The following is a 17,105-nucleotide window of genomic DNA, read 5'->3' as shown; positions in this document are numbered from 1 at the left end:
TCCCTCCTCCCCTGCAACACCTCTCTCTCTCTCTCGCAGAAGCTCGGCAAAGCCCTGCCGGAGACCCGCTACATCCACCACCACGCCGTCGTGCTGTTGGATCTCCATCAACCTCTCCTTCCCCCTTGCTGGATCAAGAAGGAGGAGACGTCGCTGCACCGTACGTGTGTTGAACGCGGAGGTGCCGTCCGTTCGGCACTCGGTCATCGGTGATTTGGATCACGGCGAGTACGACTCCGTCATCCATGTTCATTGGAACGCTTTCGCTCGCGATCTACAAGGGTATGTAGATGCACTCCTTTCCCCTCGTTGCTAGTAGACTCCATAGATGCATCTTGGTGAGCGTAGGAAAATTTTAAATTATGCTACGATTACCAACAGAACCCTAGATGGGGGCGCAGCCCCCCCTCCCCTATATATAGTGGGGGTTTTGGGGCTGCCATGGACATGAGTCATCCTCTCTCTTTGGCGCAGCCCTACGCCTCTCCCTCCTCGTCTCTCGCAGTGCTTGGCGAAGCCCAGCTGGAGTGCTACACTCCTCCATCACCACCATGCCGTTGTGCTGCTGCTGGACGGAGTCTTCCCCAACCTCTCCCTCTCTCCTTGCTGGATCAAGGCGTGGGAGACGTTACCGGGCTGCACGTGTGTTGAAAGCGGAGGCGCCGTGGTTCGGCGCTTAGATCAGAATCAACCGCGATCTGAATCGCTACGAGTACGACTCCTTCATCCGCGTTCTTGCAACGCTTCCGCATCGCGATCTACAACGGTATGTAGATGCACTCCCCTTCCCCTCGGTGCTAGATTACTCCATAGATTGATCTTGGTGATGCGTAGAAAATTTTGAATTTCTGCTACGTTCCCCAACAGTGGCATCATGAGCTAGGTCTATGCGTAGTTTCTATGCACGAGTAGAACACAAAGTAGTTGTGGGCGTCAATTTTGTCAATTTACTTGCCGTTACTAGTCTTATCTTGATTCGGCGGCATCGTGGGATGAAGCGGCCCGGACCGACCTTACACGTACACTTACGTGAGACAGGTTCCACCGACTGACATGCACTAGTTGCATAAGGTGGCTAGCGGGTGTCTGTCTCTCCCACTTTAGTCGGATCGGATTCGATGAAAAGGGTCCTTATGAAGGGTAAATAGAAATTGGCATATCACGTTGTGGTTTTTTGCGTAGGTAAGAAACGTTCTTGCTAGAAACCCATAGCAGCCACGTAAAACATGCAACAACAATTAGAGGACGTCTAACTTGTTTTTGCAGGGTATGCTATGTGATGTGATATGGCCAAAAGGATGTGATGAATGATATATGTGATGTATGAGATTTATCATGTTCTTGTAATAGGAATCACGACTTGCATGTCAATGAGTATGACAACTGGCAGGAGCCATAGGAGTTGTCTTAATTTATTGTATGACCTGCGTGTCAATGAAAAACGCCATGTAATTACTTTACTTTATTGCTAACCATTAGCCATAGTAGTAGAAGTAATAGTTGGCGAGACAACTTCATGAAGACACGATGATGGAGATCATGATGATGGAGATCATGGTGTCATGCCGGTGACGAAGGTGATCATGCCGCGCCTCGAAGATGGAGATCAAAGGCGCAAGATGATATTGGCCATATCACGTCACTTTATGATTTGCATGTGATGTTTGTCATGTTTACATCTTCTTTGCTTAGAACGACGGTAGAGAGACGTGTTCCCCCTAACTGTGCACCGTTGCGAAGGTTCGTTGTTTCGAAGCACCACGTGATGATCGGGTGTGATAGATTCTAACGTTCGAATACAACGGGTGTTGACAAGCCTAGCATGTACAGACATGGCCTCGGAACACATGCGAAACACTTAGGTTGACTTGACGAGCCTAGCATGTACAGACATGGCCTCGGAACACAAGAGACCGAAAGGTCGAACATGAGTCGTATAGTAGATACGATCAACATGGAGATGTTCACCGATGATGACTAGTCCGTCTCACGTGATGATCGGACACGACCTAGTTTGACTCGAATCATGTATCACTTAGATGACTAGAGGGATGTCTATCTGAGTGGGAGTTCATTATATAATCAGATGAACTTAATTATCATGAACATAGTCAAAAGGTCTTTGCAAATTATGTCATAGCTTACGCTTTAGTTCTACTGTTTAAGATATGTTCCTAGAGAAAATTTAGTTGAAAGTTGATAGTAGCAATTATGCGGACTGGGTCCGTGAACTGAGGATTGTCCTCATTGCTGCACAGAAGGCTTATGTCCTTAATGCACCGCTCGGTGTGCCGAACCTCAGCGTCGTCTGTAGATGTTGCGAAACATCTGGCATACACGTTTTGATGACTACGTGATAGTTCAGTGCGTAATGCTAACGGTTTAGAATTGTGGCACCAAAGACGTTTTGAAACATCGCAGAACATATGAGATGTTCCGAAGACTGAAATTGGGATTTCAGACTAGTGCCCACGTCAAGAGGTATGAGACCCCTGACAAGTTTCTTAAGCCTGCAAACTAAGGGAGAAAAGCTCAATCGTTGAGCATGTGCTCAGATTGTCTGAGTACCACAATCGCTTGAATCGAGTGGGAGTTAATCTTCCAGATGAGATAGTGATGGTTCTCCATAGTCACTGCCACCAAGCTATTAGAGCTTCGTGATGAACTATAACATATCAGGGATAGATATGATGATCCTTGAGCGACTCGCGATGTTTGATACCGCGAAAGTAGAAATCAAGTAGGAGCATCAATTGTTGATGGTTAGTAAAACCACTAGTTTTAAGAAGGGCAAGGGAAGAAGGGATACTTCATGAAATAGCAAATCATTTGCTGCTCTAGTGAAGAATCCCAAGGTTGAACCCAAACCCGAGACTAAGTGCTTCTGTAATGAGGGGAACGGTCACTGAAGCAGAACTACCCTAGATACTTGGTAGATGAGAAGGCAGGCAAGGTCGAAAGAAGTATATTGGATATACATTATATTAATGTGTACTTTACTAGTACTCCTAGTAGCACCAGGGTATTAGATACCGGTTCAGTTGCTAAGTGTTAGTAACTCGAAATAAAAGCTGCGGAATAAACGGAGACTAGCTAAAGGTGAGATGACGATATGTGTTGGAAGTGTTTCCAAGGTTGATGTGATCAAGCATTGCATGCTCCCTCTACCATCGAGATTGGGGTTAAACCTGAATAATTATTATTTGGTGTTTGCGTTGAGCATAGACATGATTGGATTATGTTTATCGCAATACGGTTATTCATTAAAGGAGAATAATGGTTACTCTGTCTATTTGAATAATACCTTCAATGGTCTTGCACCTAAAATGAATGGTTTATTGAATCTCGATCGTAGTGATACACATGTTCATGCCAAAAGACATAAGATAGTAATGATAGTACCACATACTTGTGGCACTGCCACTTGAGTCATATTGGTATAAAACGCATGAAGAAGCTCCATGTTGATGGATCTTTGGACTCACTCGTTTTTGAAAAGATTGAGACATGCGAACCATGTCTATTAGTATATATGCATGAAGAAAGTCCATACAGATGGATCATTTGGACTCACTTGATTTTGAATCACTTGAGAGATGCAAATCATACCACATGGGCAAGAGGATTGAAAGGCCTCGTTTTCAGTAAGATGGAACAAGAGAGCAACTTGTTGGAAGTAATACATTTGATGTGTGCAGTCCAATGAGTGTTGACGCACGCAGTGGATATCGTTATGTTCTTACTTCACAGATGATTTGAGTAGATGCTGAGAATATTTACTTGATGAAACACAAGTCTGAATTATTGAAAGGTTCAAGTAATTTCAGAGTGAAGTTGAAGATCGTCGTGACAAGAGGATAAAATGTCTGTGATATGATCATAGAGATGAATATCTGAGTTACGAGTTTGGCACACAATTAAGAAATTGTGGAAATTGTTTCACGACTAATACCGCCTGGAACACCATATTGTGATGGTGTGTCCGAACATCATAACTGCACCCTATTGGATATGGTGCATACCATGATGTCTCTTTACCACTATCGTTTATGGGTTAGGCATTAGAGACAACCACATTCACTTTAAATAGGGCACCACACAATTCCGTTGAGACGACACTGTTTAGAGAAACCTAAGTTGTCGTTTCTTAAAAGTTTGGGGCTGCGATGCTTATGTGAAAAAGTTTCAGGCTGATAAGCTCGAACCCAAAGCGGATAAATGCATCTTCATAGAATACCCAAAACAGTTGGGTATACCTCCTGTTTCAGATCTGGAAGTAAACAGGTCCTTTCTCGAGAAAAGTTTCTCTCAAAAGAATTGAGTGGGAGGATGGTGGAGACTTGATGAGGTTATTGAACCATGACTTCAACTAGTGTGTAACATGGCACATGAAGTTGTTCCTGTGGCACCTACACCAATTGAAGTGGAAGCTTATGATAGTGATCATGAAACTTCGGATCAAGTCACTACCAAACCTCGTAGGTCGATAAGGATGCGTACTACTTCAGAGTGGTACGTAATCCTGTCTTGGAAGTCATGTTGCTAGACAACAATGAACCTACGAGCTATGGAGAAGCGATGGTGGGCCCGGATTCCGATGAATGGCTCGAGGCCATAAAATCCCAGAGAGGATCCATGTATAAAACAAGGTATAGACTTTGGAAGAACTACTTGATGGTCGTAAGGCTGTTGGGTGCAGATGGGTTTTAAAAGGAAGACAGACAATAATGGTAAGTGTCACCATTAAGAAAGCTCGACTTGTCGTTAAGATGTTTTCCGACAAGTTCAAGGAGTTGGCTACGATGAGCTTTTTCTCACTCGTAGCGATGCTAAGAGTCTGTTGGAATTGTATTAGCAGTTACTGCATTATTTATGAAATCTTGCAGATAGGATGTCAAAACATTGTTTCCTCGACGATTTTCTAGAGGAAAGGTTGTATGTGATACAACCAGAAGGTTTTGTCAATCCTGAAAGATGCTAACAAGTATGCAATGCTCCAGCAATCCTTCTAAGGACTGGAGTAAGCATCTCGGAGTTGGAATGTACGCTTTGATGAGATGATCAAAGATTTTGGGTTTATACAAAGTTTATGAGAAACTTATATTTCCAAAGAAGTGAGTGGGAGCACTATAGAATTTCTGATGAGTATATGTTGTTGACATATTGTTGATCAGAGATGATGTAGAATTTCTGGAAAGCATACAGGGTTATTTGAAAAGTGTTTTTCAATGGAAAACCTGGATTAAGCTACTTGAACATTGAGCATCAAGATCTGTAAGGATAGATAAAAAACGCTTAATAGTACTTTCAAATGAATACATACCGTGACAAGTTTTTGAAGGAGTTCAAAAATGTCAGCAAAGAAGGAGTTCTTGGCTGTGTTACAAGGTGTGAGTATTGAGTAAGACTCAAGACCTGACCACAGCAGAAGAGAGAGAGAGGAAGAAGGTCGTCCCCTATGCTTTAGACGTAGGCTCTACAGTATGCTATGCTGTGTACCGCACATGAAGTGTGCCTTGCCATGAGTTAGTCAAGGGGTACAATAGAGATCCGGGAATGGATCACATGACAGCGGTCGAACTTATCCTTAGTATCTAGTGGACTAAGGAATTTTCTCGATTATGGAGGTGGAAAAGGAGTTCGTCGTAAAGGGTTACGTCGATGCAAACTTTGACACTAATCCGGATGACTCTGAGTAGTAAACCGGATTCGTATAGTAGAGCAGTTATTTGGAATAGCTCCAAGTAGCGCGTGGTAGCTGCATCTACAAGATGACATAGATATTCGTAAAGCACACACGGATCTGAAAGGTTCAGACCCGTTGACTAATAACCTCTCTCACAAGCGAGATATGAACAAACCCCATGGGTGTTGGATTCATTACAATCACATGGTGATGTCAACTAGATTATTGACTCTAGTAAACTCTTGGGTATTAATCACATGGCGATGTGAACTAGATTATTGACTCTAGTGCAAGTGGGAGACTGTTAGAAATATGCCCTAGAGGCAATAATAAATTGGTTATTATTATATTTCCTTGTTCATGTTAATCGTTTATTATCCATGCTAAAATTGTATTGATAGGAAACTCAGATACATGTGTAGATACATAGACAACACCATGTCCCTAGTAAGCCTCTAGTTGACTAGCTCGTTGATCAATAGATGGTTACGGTTTCCTGACCATGGACATTGGATGTCGTTGCTAACGGGATAACATCATTAGGAGAATGATGTGATGGACGAGACCCAATCCTAAGCCTAGCACAAGATCGTGTAGTTCGTTTGCTAAGAGCTTTTCTAATGTCAAGTATCATTTCCTTAGACCATGAGATTGTGCAACTCCCGGATACCGTAGGAATGCTTTGGGTGTACCAAACGTCACAACATAACTGGGTGGCTATAAAGGTGCACTATAGGTATCTCCGAAAGTGTCTGTTGGGTTGGCACGAATCGAGACTGGGATTTGTCACTCCGTGTAAACGGAGAGGTATCTCTGGGCCCACTCGGTAGGACATCATCATAATGTGCACAATGTGACCAAGGAGTTGATCACGGGATGATGTGTTACGGAACGAGTAAAGAGACTTGCCGGTAACGAGATTGAACAAGGTATCGGGATACCGGCGATCGAATCTCGGGCGAGTACTATACCGATAGACAAAGGGAATTGTATACGGGATTGATTGAATCCTTGACATCGTGGTTCATCCGATGAGATCATCGTGGAACATGTGGGAGCCAACATGGGTATCCAGATCCCGCTGTTGGTTATTGGCCGGAGAACGTCTCGGTCATGTCTGCATGGTTCCCGAACCCGTAGGGTCTACACACTTAAGGTTCGATGACGCTAGGGTTATAGGGAATAGATATACGTGGTTACCGAATGTTGTTCGGAGTCCCGGATGAGATCCCGGACGTCATGAGGAGTTCCGGAATGGTCCGGAGGTAAAGATTTATACATGTGAAGTCCTGTTTTGGTCACCGGAAAAGTTTTGGGTGCTATCGGTAACGTACCGGGACCACCGGGAGGGTCCCCGGGGTCCACCAGGTGGGGCCACCGGCCCCAGAGGGCTGCATGGGCCAAGTGTGGGAAGGGACCAGCCCCTAGGTGGGCTGGTGCGCCTCCCATAAGAGGCCCAAGGCGCAGGGAAGGGGGAAGGGGGGAAACCCTAGGCTCAGATGGGCCTAAGGCCCACCTAGTGGTGCGCCCCCCTCTCTCCCCTTCTGGCCGCCCCCCTAGATGCATCTAGGGCTGGCCGCACCCCTTGGGGGGGGGGAACCCTAGATGGGGGCACAGCCCCTCCCCCTCCCCTATATATAGTGGGGGTTTTGGGGCTGCCATGGACATGAGTCATCCTCTCTCTTTGGCGCAACCCTACCCCTCTCCCTCCTCGTCTCTCGCAGTGCTTGGCGAAGCCCAGCTGGAGTGCCACGCTCCTCCATCACCACCATGCCGTTGTGCTGCTGCTGGACGGAGTCTTCCCCAACCTCTCCCTCTCTCCTTGCTGGATCAAGGCGTGGGAGACGTTACCGGGCTGCACGTGTGTTGAACGCGGAGGCGCCGTGGTTCGGCGCTTAGATCGGAATCAACCGCGATCTGAATCGCTACGAGTACGACTCCTTCATCCGCGTTCTTGCAACGCTTCCGCATCGCGATCTACAATGGTATGTAGATGCACTCCCCTTCCCCTCGGTGCTAGATTACTCCATAGATTGATCTTGGTGATGCGTAGAAAATTTTGAATTTCTGCTACGTTCCCCAACAGTCCAAACGGAATGAAACCTTTGGGAGCGTGATTTTTGGAACGAACGTGATCCAGGAGACTTGGAGTTGAAGTCAAGGAAGCTTCAAGGTGGCCACGAGGCAGGGAGGCGCGCCTGCCCCCCTGGGCGCGCCCCCACCCTCGTGGGCCCCTCGTGGCTCCCCTGACCGACTTCTTTCGCCTATATATATCCATATACCCTAAAAAAATCGGGGAAGAGAATAGATAGGGAGTTCCGCCGCCGCAAGGCTCTGTAGCCACCAAAAACCAATCGGGACACTGTTCCGGCACCCAGCTGGAGGGGGGGAACCCTCACCGGTGGCCATCTTCATTATCCCGGCGCTCTCCATGACGAGGAGGGAGTAGTTCACCCTCGGGGCTGAGGGTATGTACCAGTAGCTATGTGTTTGATCTCTCTCTCTCTCTCATGTTCTTGAGGTGATACGATCTTGATGTATCGCGAGCTTTGCTATAATAGTTGGATCATATGATGTTTCTCCCCCTCTACTCTCTTGTAATGGATTGAGTTTTCCCTTTGAAGTTATCTTATCGGATTGAGTCTTTAAGGATTTGAGAACACTTGATGTATGTCTTGCATGTGCTTATCTGTGGCGACAATGGGATATCACGTGATCTACTTGATGTATGTTTTGGTGATCAACTTGCGGGTTCTGTGACCTCGTGAACTTATGCATAGGGGTTGGCACAAGTTTTCGTCTTGACAATCTGGTACAAACTTTGGGGCACTCTTTGAAGTACTTTGTGTTGGTTTCAATAGATGAATCTGAGATCGTGTGATGCATATCGTATAATCATACCCATGGATACTTGAGGTGACATTGGAGTATCTAGGTGACATGTAGCGACCAGACCTCAAACAGTTTGATCTCTGTGCATCAGTGTCATCCCTGGATCGGTAATGCTGACACACACAGTACTTGAGGATTTATAACAGAGTAGCAATCACACACTTATTACATCGAATGTCTCAAAAGAGAACTTATTACAATAAATATGGCTTAAGGCCATCTAAAACAATAACAGCGGAAAGCTTGGAAGATAAAGTGAGTCCATCAACTCCAACGGCATCACTGAGTGAAAGACAACGACCTATGGCTCCTTACTCGTCATCTGAAAAGTCTGCAACATGAACGTTGCAGTCCGAAACGGGCCAGCACATGGAATATGCTGGTAATGTAACACATAGAGAGTAATGAACAGAATAATGCTATCCTACATGCATATTTGGCTGGTGGTAAGCTCTATGGTTACAGTTTTGCATAAAGCCAATTTCTCCCTACAACAAAGGAATAAATTTTATTTACCTATCATGGTGGTTGTTAAACATTGAGATGGTTCCTCCAACTCAATCCCAATTAAGCATCATCATTAAACCCAATCAAATTATATTAAGAGTGATGAGATCAACATGGTAATCCAAGAACCAGATACTCAAGATGTCCATAACCGGGGACACGGCTAACCATGATTAGATTGTACACTCTGCAGAGGTTTGCGCACTTTTCCCCACAAGACTCGAATACATCCATGGTCGGAGATTCGAGACACAGTCTTTCTGAAGCATTAACTCTCTACTCTGGGTAGACAGTACCACCTACAACCCACTACATCTGCTAGTCTACCTCTTCAAGAGCTTCACGCAACTTACTCAACTATGCCAGAGCCCATAATGGCTTGTGGCTGCACACGGAAGTTTCTAGCATGAATATTCTTATGATCCCTTTGAGCCTGGGTGGCGGGCCGTAGGTTGATCACACGGGTCCTCCGGGATATCCTAGGACAACACTGGATTCTCCAGGTGCCCACAAGCAATCCACCCAGATGTGTATTTAAGTTGCCACCTTAAGTTGAACCATTAATTAACAATCTCACATCTATCATGAATACACTCAAACCCAATCCATGTCTACGAGCATAGCATAGCAATATAAGCAACGTAGAGGTAACTCCCATAGGTTTGAAAATAAACAAGTGAATAGGTACTACCTCATCTACTTCCCAAAACCCACAAGTTAATCAAATCCTAACCATGTAATTGTTTGAGGATTGATCTAATGCAATAAAACTGGGTAGTAAAGGGGTATGATCGAAGTGTTACTTGCCTTGCTGATGATTCGTGAAACCTAGAGACTCGTAGTAGCACGCTTCGCACTCCGGGTACTCTATCGCAAACAAACAAGCATACAATAAGCACTCAACTAGAAGCACAGGTAAAACTCAAATAAGAGATCTAACCAGAAAGTTCAACTTAAGAACTCCGGTTTGCAAAAAGAATCAAATCAAACGAAGCAACAAAACTCAAACTGCGAAAGAAACAAGATTTGATTACTAATATGGACTAAAGTCAAACTTTACAGTAGCAAAATCTTGTTCAAGTTGGTTAAACAGAAAGAGGGCTTCGAGACGAATATCTAGGCGCTTGAATCGCCTGATTCTGATAAACGAGCGAAAAGTTATACTAGAACGAAGATTAGGGCAGAAATCGCGATCGAAAATAATCGCGGAAAACCCTAGAAAAAGAAAAACTGATGAACAGGCTAACGAACGAACGTCCGCTGTCTGCGGTTAACGGGTGAAAACCGTTCGTTAAAATGAACGTACGAACGGGTGTTCGCTAAATAACAAAACCGGGGAAAGAACGAATCGATCCAGATCTAGGGTTTCAAAAAAAACTGATCGGTTTTCCGACGAAAACCGGCGGCGGCTACTACCTCGGGACGCGTGACGGCGGCGGCGACGGGCAACTCCGGCGAGGCGGCAACGGCGAAGCGGCGGCGACGGGCGCTAGGGTTAGGGTTTGGCGCGGGCGGCGGCTTGGGCTGCGGCGGCTCGGGCCTTCGGCTTATAAAGGCCGCCCGGGCGCAGTGTCCAGGTCGGACACGGCCCGGTAAGTCGGTTGACTATTTTTTAAAATAATTCCACGCAGAAAAAGGAAGAAAAGAAATACTAAACGGACTCCAAAAATCCTGAAATAAATTTTCCCCGTCCTCTAAAAATCTACCGGACATGGTGAACATTTATTTGAGCCCCTAATGCAATTTTGAAAAACGCATATTGTTCCTAATTCAAATAAAATAGCGATAAAAACTCTGAATGAAATCTTATTTGATTTTAATATTAAATCTCCAATATTTCTTTATTTTGGGGAAGTCATTTTATCCCCTCTCTTTTATTTTTATAAAACAAATATTCGAAGAGAAAATAATTAAAATCAAACGATCCTCTTTTCAAAATTTGAGAAAACTCAAATATGAAAGTAACGAAATCCCCAACTCTCTCCGTGGGTCCTTGAGTTGCGTAGAATTTCTAGGATCAAGCCAAAATGCAATAAAATATGATATGCAGTGATGATCTAATGTATAATATTCTAAATTGAAAATTTGGGATGTTACAAACCTACCCCCCTTAAGATGAATCTCGCCCTCGAGATTCGGGTTGGCTAGAAAATAGGTGAGGGTGATCCTTCCGTAGGTGTTCCTCTCGTTCCCAGGTGGCTTCATCCTCGGTATGATGGCTCCACTGAACTTTGCAGAACTTGATAACCTTACTGCGTGTGACTCGGCTGGCAAACTCAAGAATCTTGACTGGTTTCTCCTCGTAGGTCAAGTCGGTATCCAACTGAACTGCTTCCAGTGGCACTGTATCTCTCAGAGGAATGTCAGCCATCTCTGCGTGACACTTCTTCAACTGAGAAACGTGGAACACATCGTGAACTCCTGACAATCCTTCTGGCAATTCCAACTTGTAAGCAACTTCCCCATATGTTCCAAAACCTTATATAGTCCCACAAAACGTGGTGCTAATTTTCCCTTAACTCCAAAACGCTTCACTCCTCGAAGTGGTGATACACGAAGATACACTCTGTCTCCGACTTCGTAAACTGTCTCCTTGCATTTAGAATCCACATAGCTCTTCTGCCTGGACTAGGCTACCTTGAGTCTATCGCGAATCAGTTTAACCTTCTCTTCAGACTCTTTAATCAAATCTGCTCCAAACAACTGACGGTCTCCAACTTCATCCCACAACAACGGTGTCCTGCACCTCCTTCCGTACAATGCTTCGAAAGGGGCCATCTTCAAACTGGCTTGATAGCTGTTATTGTAAGAGAACTCTGCATAAGGAAAATTGTCGTCCCAACTAGATCCATAGTCTAGCGCACAAGCTCTCAACATGTCCTCCAGAATCTGATTGACTCTTTCAGTCTGTCCATCTGTCTGTGGGTGAAAGGCTGTACTGAACTCTAGCCTGGTTCCCAAAGTCTCATGCAACTGATTCCAAAACTTTGAGGTAAACTGGGTTCCTCTATCTAATACAATGGTCCTTAGAACTCCATGCAGACATATGATCCTGGTCATGTATATCTTTGCCAACTTAGCACTGGTGTAAGTGGTCTTAATTGGGATGAAATGAGCTACCTTCGCCAAACGATCGACTACAACCCATATCGAGTCATAGCCTGGACGAGTCCTGGGTAATCCCGTGATGAAATCCATGCCTAGTTTATCCCACTTCCATTCGGGTATCGGCAATGGTTGTAGCAATCCAGCTGGCTTCTGATGTTCTGCCTTCACTCTCTGACATACATCACAAACTGCTACATACTCCGCAATATCCTTCTTCATTCTGGTCCACTAGAAGCTATCCTTCAAATCCACATACATCTTGGTATTTCCTGGGTGAATCGAATACGGCGAATCATGGGCCTCTTGCAGAATCAACTTCCTGATCTCCGGATCATTTGGCACATATACGCGGTCCTCAAACCATAGGGTATTGTGCTCATCCTCACGAAATCCCTTAGCTTTTCCTTTGCTCATCCTCTCTTTTATCTCGGCAATCTCCTTGTCCGTCTTCTGAGCTTCCCTGATCTTATCCATCAAAGTAGACTGAATCTCCAATGCTGCTACATAACCCCTCGAAACTATTTCCAAACATAGCTCACGAAGATCCTCTGCTAACTCCTTGGGTAACTCTCCGGTCATGAGTGTATTGACATGGCTCTTGCGGCTCAACGCATCGACTACTACGTTAGCATTTCCGGGATGATAATGCAACTTCATATCATAATCCTCAATGAGTTCCAACCATCTCCTCTGCCTGAGATTCAACTCCTTCTGCGTGAAGATATACTTCAAACTCTTGTGATCCGTGTACACCTCACAATGGTTTCCGATGAGAAAATGTCTCCATGTCTTCAACGCATGCACTACGGCTGCTAACTCCAAATCATGGGTAGCATAATTCAACTCATGGGGTTTAAGCTGTCGTGAGGCATATGAGACAACTCTCCCTCCTGCATAAGCACTGCTCCAAGTCCTCGACGAGAAGCATCGCAATACACCTGGTAATCCTTGCGTTGGTCTAGAAGAATCAACACTGGAGCTGTAACCAAGCGTTTCTTCAACTCTTGAAAACTGGCCTCACATTCCTCAGTCCATCTGAACTTGGTGTCCTTCTTCAACAACTCCGTCATGGGATTTGCAATCTTCGAGAAATTCTCGATGAACCTCCGGTAGTATCCTGCGAGTCCAAGAAAACTCCGGATCTCTCCAACTGACGTGGGTGCTTCCCAATTTGTCACAGTGACAACCTTGGTAGGGTCTACTGCTATCCCTTCTCCGGATATAACATGTCCGAGGAATCCAACTTCCTTCAACCAAAACTCACACTTGCTGAACTTGGCATATAACTGGTGTTCTCTGAGCTTCCCAAGTACCAGACGCAAATGCTCTTTATGCTCCTCTTCATTCTTCGAGTAGACTAGAATATCATCAATGAACACCACGATGAACTTATCCAAAAACTCCATAAACACCTTGTTCATCATGTTCATAACATAGGCAGGTGCGTTAGTCAGACCAAATGACATAACGGTATACTCATATAGCCCGTACCTTGTGGTAAAAGCTGTCTTATGTTTATCCTGCTCTCGAATCTTCAGCTGGTGGTACCCTGATCGCAGATCGATCTTGGAAAACACCTTATCTCCTTGCAGCTGGTCAAACAAATCATTTATCATTGGCAGTGGGTACTTGTTCTTGATTGTTACCTCATTCAACCCTCGATAATCAACAACCATCCTCAACGATCCATCCTTCTTCTCCACTAGAAGCACTGGTGATCCCCAAGGTGACGAGCTTGGGTGAATATAGCCTTTATCCAGTAACTCCTTAATCTGCTTCTTAATTTCCTCTAAATCTTTAGCGGGCATCCTGTACGGTCTCTTAGATATTGGCCCCGTGCCTGGCAAAAGCTCGATCAAAAACTCAATGTCTCTATCCGGCGGCATGCCTGGCAACTCTTCTGGAAATACATCCGGGAAATCCTTCACCACTGGTACTTCCTCCTGTACAACTCCTGATAAGGAATTCACTTGAGTCCTATTCGGCACATGCCGGGATACATACTTGATCCTTCTTCCTCCTGGGGTGGTAAGCAAAATCGACTTACTGGCGCAGTCAATATTCCCTCCATACTTCGATAACCAATCCATGCCTAATATCACATCCAGTCCTTGTGACTCCAATACTATTAGGTTTGAGGGGAACAGGTAGTTACCAATCCTTAATGGTAACCGATCACACCATAGTCTAGCCATATACTCTGCTCCTGGCGAGGTTACTAACATGGGTGACCTAAGGGCTTGGGTTGGCAGTTTAAACATATCCACAAATCCCCTTGATATGTATGAATGCGATGCACTAGTATCAAAAAGAACGATTGCAGTAAATGACTTAACCAAAAACTTACCTATTACTGCATCGGGTTGCGCTTCAACCTCCTCCACGCTAACGTGGTTCACTTGTCCCCTGTTGAAAGGGTTGGGCTTCTTCCCAGAGCTTCCATTGCCATTCCCATTCTTTGCTTCAGAACACTCCGTGGCATAATGTCCATTCTTTCCGCACTTGAAACAAGTAATGTGACTTAGATCCTTCTTGGCGGGCGTTGTTGGGTTGGTATGGTTCTGGCCATTGCTTCCTCCATTACCATTCCCATTCCGGGGGTCACTATGGTTGTGCGCAATCCCTCCATTGTGATTGTGACCTCCATGGTTATGTTGAAGGGGTCCTCCCGAGTTCGGGGTAAAACGGGGTCTCTGCTGAGCTCCAGAATTGTACTTCCCTTGTCCATACTTCCTCTTGTGGTTGTCAATCTGCTGTTGCTTCCCTTCAATCATGAGAGCTCTATCTACCAGCTCCTGGTAGTTATTGAAAGTTGCCACCATCAAGTGCATGCTCAACTCATCATTCAGTCCTTCCAGAAACTTCTCCTGTTTAGCTACATCCGTAGCGATGTCATCTGGGGCATAACGTGCTAGCTTACTAAAGTCATCCACATACTGGCCAATGGTGCGTCCTCCTTGGCGTAAGTTGCGAAACTCGTGCTTCTTCATGGCCATAGCTCATGCTGATACATGGGCAGTGCGAAAAGCCTGCTGAAACTGATCCCATGTAACAGTGTCGATGGGGTAAGTGGCTGTGAAATTCTCCCACCATGATTCTGCGGGTCCATCAAGCTCATGTGCGGCAAAACGCACTCTCTCCGCATCTATGCATCCTGTAGTGGTCAACTCCCTTCCAATCTCGCGGAGCCAATCATCTGCAACTATCAGCTCGGTACTACTGGAGAACACCGACAGATTCAGCCTTAGAAAACGGGCTAAGTGATCAACAGGTGGTGGTGGTGGTGGGTTATTGTTGTTGTTGTTCCCCTGATTCTGATTCTGGACTAGTATCTGCATCAATGCATTCTGCTGCTGGATCAACTGAGTGAGCTCCGGTGGGAAACAAATCCATTGTCGCGTCTCGGAGGCATCTGCTGGGTTTAGAAAAGGTGAGAAAACAGAGTAGAATGAGGTCTAGGGGGAAAACACTACCCATATGCACATGAGACAAACACAATCATATCACTTCAATCAATTCAAACAAGGGAATACAATCGGTCTAACTATCGTTACAAAACTGCTCGGACTAAGCTATATACATGGGGGAAATTTCTACTACTGATATGGTGGTCGACTAGAAAAATTGATCGGTGGAAGATTCCATAATATCTGCTCCAGCTTCATCAACAAAGTCATCATCGCTATCGTCGGGGTCTGAGTCGGTGTCGTCGATGATGATGTAGTTCTCCGGGCAAGTGGAATCATCGTCTTCTCCTCCTGGCGCGGGGTCTCCCATGAATACTCCTAGCTTCCTTGTCAGATCGTCATTCTTCTCCACGAGTATCGTCATTTCCTCCTCGTATCCATCGCGTGTGGACTTGAGTTCTTCCCCCAGCTCCATGATCCTCGTCTTTGCCTTCTTCAGATCTATCATGCCTGCGCACATTTGGTTCTCCTGGTGACGAATGTGCTGGTTTAACTCCTGGATGAAAGCTGCAATGGATCTATCCTTCCTGGTGCTGACCATCTCTCATTGCTCATCTCGGCACCCACAAATCTGGTAAATAGTATCCTTGAGATCCTTGTGGTACACTTCTCCAATGCATCCCATGGTGATGTGGGCTGCCATGCTCTTTCCTAGACTCTAGGTGGGTGCATCAAAGGAAAACTCTATGGGCTCAGTAACTGGCGTGAACGTCCTTCCTGGAACTTGAACTTGAATCATCCAGCGCTCCTCTTCTGGTAAAGTGGCGTTGTAGGTCCCGGTGAAGCTTGGTATTCCGATGTTCAGGTACCTAGTGACTTCCTTCAAGTGTCGTCCAAAGGGTGTGTCTTCATGCGGTTGAGCAAACTTGTTCCTTGCATCCGCCATCCTATAGAGTAGAAAAAGGGAGAGGAGTCAGAAATGAGAAGAGAGTAGTGATCTAGGGTTTTAGCTTAGTGGTCGTGTCCTATAGTCAGTGTGTGCTCTGATACCATCTTGTAGCGACCAGACCTCAAACAGTCTGATCTCTATGCATCAGTGTCATCCCTGAATCGGTAATGCTGACACGCACAGTACTTGAGGATTTATAACAGAGTAGCAATCACACACTTATTACATCGAATGTCTCAAAAGAGAACTTATTACAATAAATATGGCTTAAGGCCATCTAAAACGATAACAGCGGAAGGCTTGGAATATAAAGTGAGTCCACCAACTCCAACGACATCACCGAGTGAAAGACAACGACCTATGGCTCCTTACTCGTCGTCTGAAAAGTCTGCAACATGAACGTTGCAGCCCAAAACAGGTTAGCACATCGAATATGCTGGCAATGTAACACATAGAGAGTAATGAACAGAATAATGCTATCACTACATGCATATTTGGCTGGTGGCAAGCTCTATGGTTACAGTTTTGCATAAAGCCAATTTTCCCCTACACCAAA

The sequence above is a fragment of the Triticum aestivum genome, chromosome 6D (assembly GCF_018294505.1).
Source record: "Triticum aestivum cultivar Chinese Spring chromosome 6D, IWGSC CS RefSeq v2.1, whole genome shotgun sequence".
NCBI lineage: Eukaryota > Viridiplantae > Streptophyta > Magnoliopsida > Poales > Poaceae > Triticum > Triticum aestivum.
Note: the sequence above shows the minus strand (reverse complement) of the source record.